The sequence below is a fragment of the Sinocyclocheilus anshuiensis genome, unplaced genomic scaffold, assembly GCF_001515605.1.
Source record: "Sinocyclocheilus anshuiensis isolate Anshui unplaced genomic scaffold, SAMN03320099.WGS_v1.1 scaffold393, whole genome shotgun sequence".
Taxonomy (NCBI): Eukaryota; Metazoa; Chordata; class Actinopteri; order Cypriniformes; family Cyprinidae; genus Sinocyclocheilus; species Sinocyclocheilus anshuiensis.
Window position 1 is genome coordinate 1,571,691 of NW_015536501.1, and position 13,952 is coordinate 1,585,642.

Sequence of the window (13,952 nt, forward strand, 5' to 3'; positions counted from 1 at the left end):
ATTATTGCTCACAGATGGTTTTAACAATATGTTAAAATTTGCATTTTAGGGAGACAGCCATGGGGGACACTCGTTTCGCACGGAGTCACACATTTATTGTCTGTAATTCTTGCTGACATTAAACAATTTTTAATACTATTTAGAAATTTATTAAATTTAAATTTTGTGACCTTAAGCTTAGTTTTGCGATTAATTAATCATGCATTCAATTTTGCACGATTTTTTTGTTTTTGACAAAAAAAGTTTCTAAGAAAATAAATGAGCTCATTTTTCGAATAAGCCCTCCACTTCAGGGGACTAGTTATTGAACCCTTTCTGAGTTTACAACGACCCGCTGGCTGTGCCTGCGTTTTTCACAAAGGAATACAGAACTGACTTAATTATGGATTGTTTGTTCTATAACGGAAAAAACATACAGTTTTATTATAGTAGACTGACACTTTGAATTGGTAAATACACATGCAAACTATTTTTAAGTAACATTTGGTGTGGGCAATTTAACAGTGGTCAAAATGGATGGATTCTGGGTAAAGCAGTGCATTGTGGTTCATTTTGAGAGCACACTTCCCACAAGAGCTGGAATTACCTTAGAACAAGCAGGATTTTAGGACTCTGGGAACATAATGGCGACACTGTCGTCAGCCATTCAATGCATAATTATTGCTCACAGATGGTTTTAACAATATGTTAAAATTTGCATTTTAGGGAGACAGCCATGGGGGACACTCGAGTCACACATTTATTGTCTGTAATTCTTGCTGACATTAAACAATTTTTAATACTATTTAGAAATTTATTAAATTTAAATTTTGTGACCTTAAGCTTAGTTTTGCGATTAATTAATCATGCATTCAATTTTGCACGATTTTTTTGTTTTTGACAAAAAAAGTTTCTAAGAAAATAAATGAGCTCATTTTTCGAATAATTATTTTAAATATATATATTTTTTTGTATTTAACAAATACTATTTGGCAAAGTAAATAATTTATGTTTGTTTATTTATATAGCCTATTTATTTTTATTTTGTTAACTGGACTTAAAAAAAAAAAAAGCATTGAAAATATTTGAAAATAAACGTGCACATATGTGCACAACTTGTTTTTGTTTTTTTCGTCAGATTTGGAATGGGTTAAATATTTAGAGTATTACAGAATATATCTTTGACTAATATATAAAACTAGTCGCAAAATGTTTATTTTACCATTGTCATTGTCACTGACGTGTGTCGTGGTCATGAACAAGGCCGGCTGGTCAGCAGGTCAAACCAATAGTTGACCAAGTGGACTTCAGTGACTCTGAGCTGTGGTCACTTCACTTTTGTGGTCCACTGGTGCCCTGGACCTGCAAAATGAAGACACTCACCAGACCTCACTTCACCTGCTTCATTGTCTGTCCATATGGACATGCCAAAAGCATGTTGTCCTGGGGTCAGAGGGGAAGTGGACGACACATATTTATAGGCCCCTGTAGACTTATATGACATTAAATGATTGGTATTTGAAATCTAAAAGGGTGAAGTGAATTTACTTGGATTTGAACATTGAACTGCGACTCAAAGACATTTTTTAATGTCTTTAAAATGTTACAAGTCCATTAAAATGTTCATCACAAAAAAAAAAGTTATTCTAAAAATGCTCATATTGTGTGTGTATGTGCGCATGTTTGTGTGTTAGCGACTGTGCACCAGACAGCAACAGAAACCGCCCCTGAGTAATGAATATAGTTGTAAAAGAAAGGCTTTGTCTCAAACCAGCCCTGTTGGGATGAAGCATTGTCGCTGGCTGACCTTTTGGGTCAGTGCGAACTCTCCCAGTAGCAGGAAGCTGACGGACCACTTTTTCCCACGCGTTGTGAAGCTCTTTGTCCCATGCAGAGAGCTGCCATTAACGTTTGAACCTTCCCTTTTGGGCTGCTGCAGTCGGCCACTGGGTCGCAGGGCGTCTCCCCGGTACGTTAGATAAAAACCCACCAATAGCTCCCTTGGAAACATGGATAATAAGGATCAGCTAAGCTAACTGTGACAGCGTGGGCCAATTTTCCGGCCTGCTGAGTCTGTAAGGGTTTTTTCTGGAACACACGACTGGAGCCGAGGAGTTTTCAATGGAGTGGGATAGATAGATAGATAGATAGATAGATAGATAGATAGATAGATAGATAGAGATAGGTTTGCTCCATGGATATGTTTATGAATAATCTTACCTTTAGGTTGTCATAAAAAAAAAAAGTAATCAACATAAATGAGATTAAATAAATAAGATATTTTTCCCCAGCAAAAAGTATTAATTATATACTGCTACCAAAATTGTAGCCACAACACATATCATAATGTGCATCATACAAGTAAGGTCCATTTTGATTCCACATTGTTTATTTTTGGAGGCTGATGCATCTGCTACTCACATAAATGAACATCCCTCACTTTCTTTTCTCTTTTTTTGCCTACAACATCAGATATGAGAAGGAGTCGCGGCCGAGAGAGGGAGCAAAGCGTTCTCTGAAAAACACCTAGGCTGAAGTATTAAATTCCGTCTCGAACACACTAAAAACCTTTAGGTTTTGCACAGCTGGAGGGAGGAGGGATGCAGTGTTGCCAGATTGGAAATGTCCAAGTATTGTACCAGAAGCTCAAAATTATCATATTTGGAAGAAAATGATCGTACACAAGTCAGACGTACAGAGCACATCTATTTATATCTTAAACAACAACATTTTAACACGACATGTAAATGACAATAGATAAATAACTGGCGTACCTCACACCATGTCTAACCAGACACGAGCGGCGTGACAAAATACTATAGAACTCATTATAATCAGTGATACTGTCAACACTGGATGCGGCGCGCCGCGACACGACAATTCCCCGACAGTCAACTGCTGCCGCGTTCTATTTATGACGTGCTGACACAAATTTCTAATGATTTTCAACGGTCACTTTGTTGCGTCCAGTGTCGACAGATTCTAGCTGTTGCGGCGCGTATCGTATAGAAGCCCTATGATTACAACGACCATTATTTGAAATGTCACAAAATTCTGAAATTATCGTACATTATGGGATTTTTTTTCATTATTGATTGTACATCGTACAGAGGTCGAAATTATCGTACAAATACGATAATTATCGTATGTCTGGCAACACTGGAGGGATGTGAGGCCATTCTTTTCGTTTTTTATGGTATAATGCAGCAAAATCAGCGAATCCTTTGGATTTATGTTGAAAAATTTTTTTTTTTTTTTCATTTCTGCACATGAGTCATGTTACACTACCATTCAAAAGTTTGAGGTCAGTAAGATTTTTATTTTATTTATTTTTTTAAAGAAATTAATGCTATTATTCAGCAAGGATGCAAATTGACCTAAAGTGACAGTAAAGACTTTGAAAATGTTACAAAAGATTTCTATTTCAAATAAATGCTGTTCTTTTGAACTTTCTATTACTCAAAAATCCAGAATAAAAATAATAAAGGGTAGCAAGGACATCGGTAAAATAGTCTATGTGACATCAGTATTGTGATATTCTCCACAATGGGCGTCGCTAGGCCATTTTTAGGGGGCTATAGCCCCCCTAAAATGATTACTCAGCCCCCCTAAAAATTTTGCGATTAGCTCCATAAACTACACGAATTCGTGATCGCCTCAGTCCCCTTTAAATTTCATATGAAAACGGCGGCAGACTTCGGCTCCTGCCCTCTTGCAGCGCGTTCTTCATTCCGCAGAGGCGCAGAGCGAGAAACAGAGGACATGGTGTGTGTTTATCGATAGATTGTTATAATATCTGCATCTGTGCAGTTCTTTGTCATAAAGACAGTTTACAAAATATCATGGGGGAGCAATCGGTTTTCCAGCTCCTGTAAAGTTTTCGCTGCGTTCACCCCTCATCACACCACAGCTGTTTTCTCCAGCGAAAATGAAGCCCTTAACACATAAGCTATATAAACACATACTATATATAAAACGATCATGTTGCCATTTTTATTTGAAAATTTTACTTTTAATATAAAACATATTAATTACAGTGCATATGGCAAATAGTTTTGCATACTTGAGCTAAAGAAAGAGGGTTGTACTAGAAATGCAAACAGTAACATTTTGTTTGTACAGCAAACAGGTGTGTGTGTGTGTGTGTGTACCTACTTAACCATATTTTGGGGACAAATTTGTAGAAGACTTGTATGGCTTATTCAGTACTCAAATGTTATACCTATCTATGCAGTACAGTGGAATACAATAAGTTGCAAAATGCAATAAGTTTAGTTTACCACCTTACCCTATTAGTCAATCATTTTTTATTTTATTTATATGTTTACTATTATTTTTTATTATTATACCCTCATTGGGGGCTGAGCCCCCCTAAAACGAAAATCTTAGAATCGCCCCTGGGCAGCACGCCACAGCATATGGGATGGAGAAGAATTGTTGAATAAAGTTGTTATTTTTGTTTTCTTTGCACACAAAAAGTATCCTTGAAGCTTCCTAAAATATATTCAAATAGAAAACAGCTGATTTATTATATATATATACTTTTTTTTTTTTTTTTACAAATTTACTGTATTATTATGATTTAAAAAACCTAAAATAAATAAATAAATCCTCAGTACGCATAAGAGACTTCTAAAAGCATTTTAAAATCGTACAGACTCCAAACTTTTGTTCTCAACTGGACAAGTTAGTTTTGATAAGTACAAACTAACCATACTTTCAAACATAGGTAGGACAGTAATAATAACTATGCTTATCACTTTTAAAAAGGGAGAATAAAATGCTTTCTACATCTTTTGTTTTTGACACCAAAAAGCTGTGTGTTCATTTAAACCCTCCAACATTTTGCAGCAGTCACTTGGTACAAAAACCATGAAGAAAAGTATGCAAAGCAAAAGAAATTTCAACCCAGACTGCGTTAAACACGGGTTCACATGCAACACTCCAAGTACATTGTGTTTCGTGAAGTGAGTTATCGACCACTGAGAGCATGAAACTATTAATCAAGAGACGTTTAAACTAAAGTTTTGTATAAACTCAGGCCTGTAGAGTTCATATTAATATTAATAAATGACCATATTTGACTTGAATAGCATTTGCTCACTTTTGTACAACAAAAAATGTCAGTTGTGTTGGGTCACGACTGCAGTGATTACTGGGTGCCAGAGAGGGTCGGCTTGACTCTCAGGACTGGCTGCACTGAACAATTAGGTCTGTAGAGCTGCTGCGGAGGTCTTTTTTGAAGCAGCACTTTGAGTGAATGTGCACAAGCTGTCAGAAACCGCCCTCCGGATCCTGGCCTGTTACCTCCCGCGGGGAGATCAGTGACACCGGTGACACACAGATTTCTGGGATAGGGCTGGGATAAGTTTGCGAAAGAAAGAATAACTTGCAGTGCGTAGATGCATTTATCCATTGGTAAAATACAGAACTGTTGTTTAGCCATGCTTTAAATTCAGTTGTTGTTTCAAACTGGTTGGATTTATATTTGTGAAAGTAGTGTCAGTAACACTTTGAAGTCTTTTCATCACACATTACATTGAAAAAAATCTTAGTATTTTTCAAGTACAAATATCTAAACATTCTCATATCAAGATACATTCATTTGAGAAGCAAAATGACAGAAGATAACAAGTCTTGTTTTCTGAAAAATATAGCAAAATTAAGAGACTTTATGCTTAAAATAAGAAGAATGTCTACCAATGAGGTAAGAAAAATAAACTTTCTCTTTAAATTAAGTTCTTTATTCTTACCCCATTTACAGATAGGTTTTTCCTTAATTGGTTGAAGCATAGTCATTTATTTTTGATAATTTCCTTTTCAAGACTTGTAAATAATTTTGCTTCTGAAGCAAATGTATCTTGATTTAACAATGTAGAGATATTTGCATTTAAAATAAAACAAAACATACTGAGGAAGAAAATCTTTTTTTGCAGTGTAGCTTATTTAAGTCATTATTTGCTTAGAAAAAAAAACTTCCACTGTAACCACAATCTAATTTACTAATTGGCTTGAGAAACACCAGATTTGAATAAGCAAATGAGATTTGAGTGCTAGAGCAGACGACTTAAATGTTGGTTAATTTTCCCCACCCAAATCTGTTATTTGAGAAAATTTGTATCATTTACATTTACATCTATTCATTCAGCAGACACTATTATCCAAAGTCTGTCATACAGCCAATAGTATTCATTAATACACAATGTTAAGTATAATCAAGCTTGACTCATATAGTGCATATTATTTTTACATAGTTCAAACATTTCCATAACCACAATTAATAATGTTTTCTTTTGCCTGAGGAGTAAAGGGTGTTTTTCATTAGGATCAGTGAAACATTGACACTGTCATCGTTTGGCTTTTTATTATATTACATTTTATTAGACTATCAGGAAAAGGTCTTTAAGTTAGTTTAAGTTAGCTAACTGCACTAGGAGCACAAAAAGATTCATGCAAAACCTCAACAGATTGCGCCCTAAAAAAAATTCTAAATCTAAATTTCTGTCATGACAACTCTCGGAGGGATTGGCATGGTAATGTACATGACAATGTTAATGTATTTGGTCTTGGCGGAATAGATCTGCTACGTTGCTGCTGCGGCATAGCAAGTAACGACACTTGCTACTGCCAATACATCCACAACATGCTGCTGTGAGCATGTAAGAAATATTGCTGCTGCAAATATAACATACATGAAATAACCCCCATATAGCATACATGAATCACCTCGTAGCAGATCTATACAGGTGGAGCTGGGGAAGGTGGAGGGTTTCTGAAGCAAGCTGCAACTGCTACGGCAAGCACTAGTCATATATTTGAATGTTGAGCAGCGAACTCATTGGCTACTGATACAGGAGAGAACCAATCAGCTGTGCCATGTGATAATGATGTCATTAGGTCAGATTTAGTTAGACCCATCTAGAGTTTCATGCCAGAACTCTGTATTTCTTTCAAAAATCAACCCCTCTGAAAGTCATTGTACAAGTCTCACACTGCATGAGAATCTTAAATGCTTTTTAATCTAATAAAACCGTGTCTTTTTCCATTTAACAGATATTGAAACTTCAAAAAAGCCACAAATTGTATCCATGACACCAAAATACCAATATATCTCAGATAACCTCTGTTCTTGTCTTCGCATTGTCCTCGTACCAAAAATAGGCTGTCATCTATCATGTCACTTCTGCCGGGCGTCAAGAACCCTCAGATGCTTGAGTGTCCATTAGGTATGATCTAGATCGCAGAGGTAATGGCAACGTCTCCATACATTAGGGGAGTTAAGCGACTTGACTCTACTCACGGCTAATTGAAGGCTGCAAATTTCTTAGACACGTCACCTCTCACCTCTTCGAGCGCTCGCGACAGGACCTGTGCCAACATACCATGTAGATCTATCTTTGACAGGACAAGAGACATAACAAGAGTGCCGATATTAAGTGATTACTTTGTTCCAAACCAGCTAGTGCTGCGTAGATTACCTACAAATTGTAGTCTGTTACTGATTACAAATTACATAGTCAAAAATTGGAAGTCAGTAATGTAATCTTGATTACTCATTTTAGGAAATGCATTCTGACTACTTTTGGATCTACTTTTAGATTACTTTTGACCTAACTTGCTTATAGATTTAAATTGTATTATTTTATTTGTTTACCTGCATGTCAATGTGACTATTACCAGATATCAGAGAACATGCAAATGTGTTGTTAAATTATTGAAATATTAAATCTCAGGGGTCTTCAAGGAAATATTTTAGGTCAAAGGGGTTCGACTGATAACAAATTTGGGAATCCCTGCATCACATGAACAAACAATAAACATAACATGGACAAACACCTACCAAGTTTTAAATATTCTTGGCAGTTATACATCAGCAGTGCTTAGTAATATATTCTAATCTTATAATGTATTCTAATTACAAGTACTAAATGTTTGGGTTACACTTTATTTTAAGGTGTCATTGGTACAGTTTAAATATACATTTAAGTACTGATTAATATTAATTAATTACATGTACTTACTATATGGTTAGGGTTAGGATTAGGGTTTGACTTAGGGTTACTTGCATGTAATTATACATCATTTATTGTTATTATAATAGTAAGTACATGTAACATGCGTAACAAGGACACCTTAAAATAAATGACCGATGTTTGGAATCTGATTACATAGTCCAGATTACATGTAATCAGCACTGTTGGCAGGAATACAGTGGACTTCCATGAAAGTTATTCTTCTCTGAAATCACACTGAACACAAGTACAAATAGGCTGCTTTTTCTTTCTTTAATGTGTCACCAACTGGTTCGGCTTCTGCTAAACCAGTGGAAAAACTCTGGTGCATGTGCTCTAATTGTGTTGTGGCTGTAGATTCGCTGCAGTGTTCTTGAGCTCATGGGGTATGAAGCTCTTGTTTGACGAGCCGATCACAGGCTCATTATGTTGGCCCCAGGCTTGGGTTTAAGTCAGCGGGGGCCCAAGGGCCCCTTTTAAACAGTAAGAGATCCAGTTGTTGCTACGGAGATTGTAAACCATGTACGGCTGTGGCTTTCCTTATGCATGGCTAAACCGAGCACACGTCTTATTAAAGCAATATCAACCTTATTTATGATGTTGTTTACTCATGGTAATGCACTATTGAAAACCATTTTACCATGGTAACCATCATTACCCACTTTGTTATGTACTATGAAAACCAATAAAAACATAATTTACAAAGAAAACCAAAAGATTGAGTTAAAGAAAACCAGGATCAATTGTTAGAGTGTTATGCCACGTGATTTGTATAATGTTTCCATGATACTCCTAGTTTCCATCAAAATACCATAGTAAAACTAGTATCTTGAGAGTAGGCATCATATATGCATTAAAAAAATATGAATTTACTATGGTTTTATAGCGGTAACAGTAAGTGTATAACTGTATTATGTAGAATTCTATTCTCCATTACAGAAATTACCATGGTAAATGTATCACTACTTCATCACTTCAATGCATTAACACTAAACCAGAGATGATATTTAACTATCATAACTAAAACTAAAACATCATCTAAATACATAAATAAAGTTTACGCTAAGGTACTAAAATTGCTAAAATTGAAACATATATATATATTTATTTACTTATTTATTTAGTCATTTAGCAGACGCTTTTATCCAAAGCGACTTACAAATGAGGAAAACAGAAGCAATCAATTGTAGTATTAAAACAACTAAAAACAGATCCAAAACTTTATAAATACTACCTATACACATTTTAAAAATAAAGAGATTAAATAAAAATGACAAATGCATACAACAAAACTCCAAAACATAACATTTAAATGAAAAACAAAAAATAAAGCCAAAAACAATTCAAAATACCAAAGAACAAAAGGTATAAGAGCACAGAAATGACTCCAACATAACACCAAGCCAAACACCAAAAAAACAACTACATATGTGTATGTACAACCACACACACACACACACACACACAAATATTAATAAATGCTATAATAGTATAGAAAAATAATATTAAAATAACACTGCACACAACACTAACAAAAAATAATACCACAAATGTACCATGGGCTTATGGTAGTACCATGTTTTTAGGCATGTACCATGGTATTTTTGAAGTACCTTGGAGTACCAGAATATATACCATGGTATTGACGGCCATTACTGCACCATGCTACTGCTACATGTAAGAGGAAGCCTCACTGCTTGTTTCGTTTCATCAGAATCGTGAGTAAATTCTTTAACTTTTGATGTAATTTTGTTCTCCTTATTTCGTCTCCTTGGCGAGATAAAATAATGTAAGGGTGACAATAGATCTGCCCCCACAGGTCAAGCACGTCTGCTTAACCTGTCATCTGAGAAAGGCCACCTCACAAAGAGCTACAGGAAAATGATCTTGTCATTACCATGGTAACAGGCGGTTGGATACCAATCAGACTTGAGAGGGGGAGGATGTATTCAAAGTGCTACATAAATCTGAAATTGCAGCACAATTTTCTCTGGCAATTATCCAAAAAAAGAGAGAGAGGAGAAAGTAAAAAGAAATAGGGGGGTAACTATAACACCCCGTCTACACTGAGAGCGAGCGAATAGGACAAACTAAGACATTCCTTACTGTTATTAACAGTTTAGTTTTAATTGTTGTATATTAAAATGACCATTGCCAATTACAACAAAAATGTCACTAACCTGCTTATTTAAATCATTTTTCTAAACAAATGTATGAATAGTTCATCCAAAAATGAAAATTTGCTAAAAATGTACCCATCCTTGGGCCTTCCAAGATGTAGATGAGTTTGTTTCTTCATCAGAACAGATTTGGAGAAATTTAGCATTACATCACTTGCTCACCAATGGATCCTCTGCAGTGAATGGGTGCCGTCAGAATGAGAGTCCAAACAGCTGATAAAAACATCACTATAATCCACATGTAATCTAAATGTCTTCAGTCCATCAGTTAATGTCTTGAGAAGTGAAAAGCTACATGTTTGTAAGAAGCAAATCCATCATTATTACACAGCCCTGTGGAATACTTGATTCTGATTGGTCAGTCGCGACATTCCGAGGTATGCTATCCCTCGATAACAACACCCCTTTAACTATGTCATCCTGGTATCGCGGGCTCGCTCTCGTTTCATACAAACGCGGCTGCTGCCATTTTGCTACGACTGTTTTGTACGCTGTAATGGATTATAAGAGAACTAACAAACTGGTAAGGTTTTAAAACATTTTCGTCTTAATTCTTTTATTGCCTTAACTATTTTTGTGGTGAAATGTTGTGTAATAAGTGGTTTGACTGCACCGTTTCCCTTAAATGTCCGTCTAGTTTGAATTTGCCGCTTGCTCGCAACTGCTGTCTTCACGGAAGCTTTGCGTTCAGATATTTCAACTCAAATCAATATTTCGCGTCTAATTATTTACGTATGTGGCAAGTAGCCGTGTAATAAGCGGGACAATGTACATCCAGCCGGTTGTTATCTCAGAATAAACCCCTTCAGGCTGATACAAGTCCTGATCACCCTGTCGGGTTTATTCTGAGATAACAACCGGCTGGATGTACATGATCCCTTACTTAAGACATTTTAACTTTAAACCATCGATGAGTCCATAAAATATGAGTCCATAATCCATAATAACTTTTCCTCTGGTGAAAACATCTATTGCCTCTCCTCTCACATCAAAATCCACCCACATATTTGTTTTGAACGGTTTTATACTATGTTTCTTGTAAACTGTGAATGATCTGTGCATATTTCTCTCCTGATTCAGACTAGATGACTTTTTCACTGGAGGAACAATATTATGGATACAGGACTCATTTAAAGTTAAACACGTCTTAATAATGGATTTGTTTCTTTCAAACATGTAGTTTTTTTGCTTCACAAGACATTAATTGATGGACTGGAGATGTTTAGATTACTTGTGGATGTTTTTATCAGCTGTTTGGACTATCATTCTGACGGCACCCATTCACTGCAGAGAATCCATAGTGAGCAAGTGCTAAATTTCTCCAAATCTGTTCTGATGAAGAAACAAACTCATCCACATCTTGGACAGCCTGATAGTGAGCAAATGTTCGGCATACTTTCATGTTTAGTTGAGCTATTCCTTTAATGATGTGATTAAGTTGTTGCACCATTCTAAAGTAGCACTTACAAGGTATAGACCTATTCTAAAAATGATTCAATTTTCAGACTGAACTGTTTATCATATAGTGGATGTCCATCTCCTTGACTTGATCCATAGCTGACACTGACATCCACCTTTTGCTATCAATTAATGTCTCACAAATGAGACCCAAGAGAGACATAATCCACTGCTCATCATAGAGGGTCATTGATTATCACTGAATGTGACCTATGAGGGCAAGTCATGTTGACCTGGATTTAAACAATGGTTGACCCATCAGTTACTTGTAGTGTTGAGCGGCTCTATGGCTCCCCAAGGACGCAAAGCAGCTCCCAGTGGACATTCAGCATTAAAATTACATCTATTTGCTCTTAAAACAAACCATAACCATAATTTGTGGGTGTTTCTTCAACTATGGGCACTCTGGACCTTAAACTAAACTCCTTTAAAACACAATTTTCATACTCTTCGTAGTTTATTGTCTACTAGCAACGTCCAACTGTGTGTGTTTGTGGGCTATACATGCACCACAGGAGAAATATGTAATTTTTGTAAATTTGTCTTAAACATTTTCACCATATTTCTATTATGTTTTGTGTTTAATAGCATTTTGTGGTAGAAATGAGATTAAAAAACACCTTTTTCTTGCTAAGGCTAATTTTATGGCTTGCATATTGTGCATCCTAAATACACACAATTAAACAATGTGTTCATGATTTTTGCATAATTTGATAAAACAGCAGCTTGAATAGAATATGACAAGTGATATTTACCTTGATTTTGATCTAAAGCATGCTGTTCACTGACGTTGTTTGCAAGTAAACATTAGAACTTTTGAAAAAACTTTATTAGCAGTAAAACTGTTGACCGTGATGAAATCAATTTCACACTTGAGAGCTCATAATTTGTTTTAATGTACACACACAATCAAAAAATATTGAAATGATTTATGATGATTTCACTCTTTGTAAAGATTATTAAAAATTATTTTACATTTTTTATGATGGATTTTCTGAATCTGCTAACAAACTTGGTTTGGGCCTAGAGTAAAACAAAAAAAAAATCTCTCTATAAAATGTACTTGAAAAGTAGGAAAATTAAAAGACGAAGGCAAAAAGTTTTGATGTTTTAATTTGACCTTAATATAACAAAGAGAAAACAATGAAATCTGTTATTTTGAACAGAAATCAAATGTATCAGAAGTTAAAGACTCACCTTTTTATAATTGTTTGTCATGAATGTATCTTTTCTATATGGAAACCTGTTTTTTTTTTAACAAACTCAGTATTGTGAGATATAATGTCTGAATTTAGATTTTTTTTTACTGACATTTTGAATTTTTTTCTTACAATTCCGAGTTTTACATCTTACAATTTTGACCTTTTTCTCAGAATTCTAAGTTTACTGTACATCCCGCAATGGAATTTTTTTCTATCAGTTCTGAGATTACATCATGCAATTCTGACTTTTTTTTCACAGAATTCTGAGTTTACAACTCAAAATGATGTTCTTTTGTTTCTGTGATGCCACAGAATTTCACAGATAAGAGCTCACAATTCTGAGAACAGAGTCAGAATTGTGAGTTTGTATCTAGCAATTCTGAGCTTACTGTATATCTTGCAATTCTGTCAGGACCATTATCGTCAAAGATGATTGACAATTAGCATACAGTTTGGATTGGCGGTATGGTTCTGTTCTGGGCAAGAACTCCCTGCACATCCATGCAGCCTAGCATGGATGAGAGCAGGGAGAGCAGCGATAACCCAGAAGGCTGAACCCTGACTGACAGAGGAGGAGTTGGGGATGGAGGAGGGTAATTAGCTATTGAGCAATGCGAAAACTGCTGATAATACTGAGGGACCTTATATATGAATGCTTAGATAGGTGTCGTATTCCCATAGGTTGATGGGGATCAGCTGAGAGTCAGCTGATGCGAGCTTGACTAACGTGACCTGCCAGAACTAACGCTACGCTTGATTTCTGTCTTTATATCTCACAATTCTGACTCAGAATTACCACTTGTGAGATATAAACTCAGAATTGTGAGAAAAAAGTTTGAATTGTGAGATTAAAAGTCACATTTACCTTTAATTTTTAATCCCGTTGTGAAAACATGCTTCTATATTCGCAAGCATGCAAAAATACAAATGTAATTTGACACGCACAAAAAAAACACAATCTAATGAAGTAGTCATCAAAATACTACTTCTGACATCTTGTAGTCGACCCTCAAAGTCGCTTTCCATCCCATGGATGGAGGTAGTAGTTTTTAACGTGGCAGGAGCAGACGGCAGACCCCTGGTATTGGGGGAGGAGGTGGTGTGGACAACAAACTCGCTGA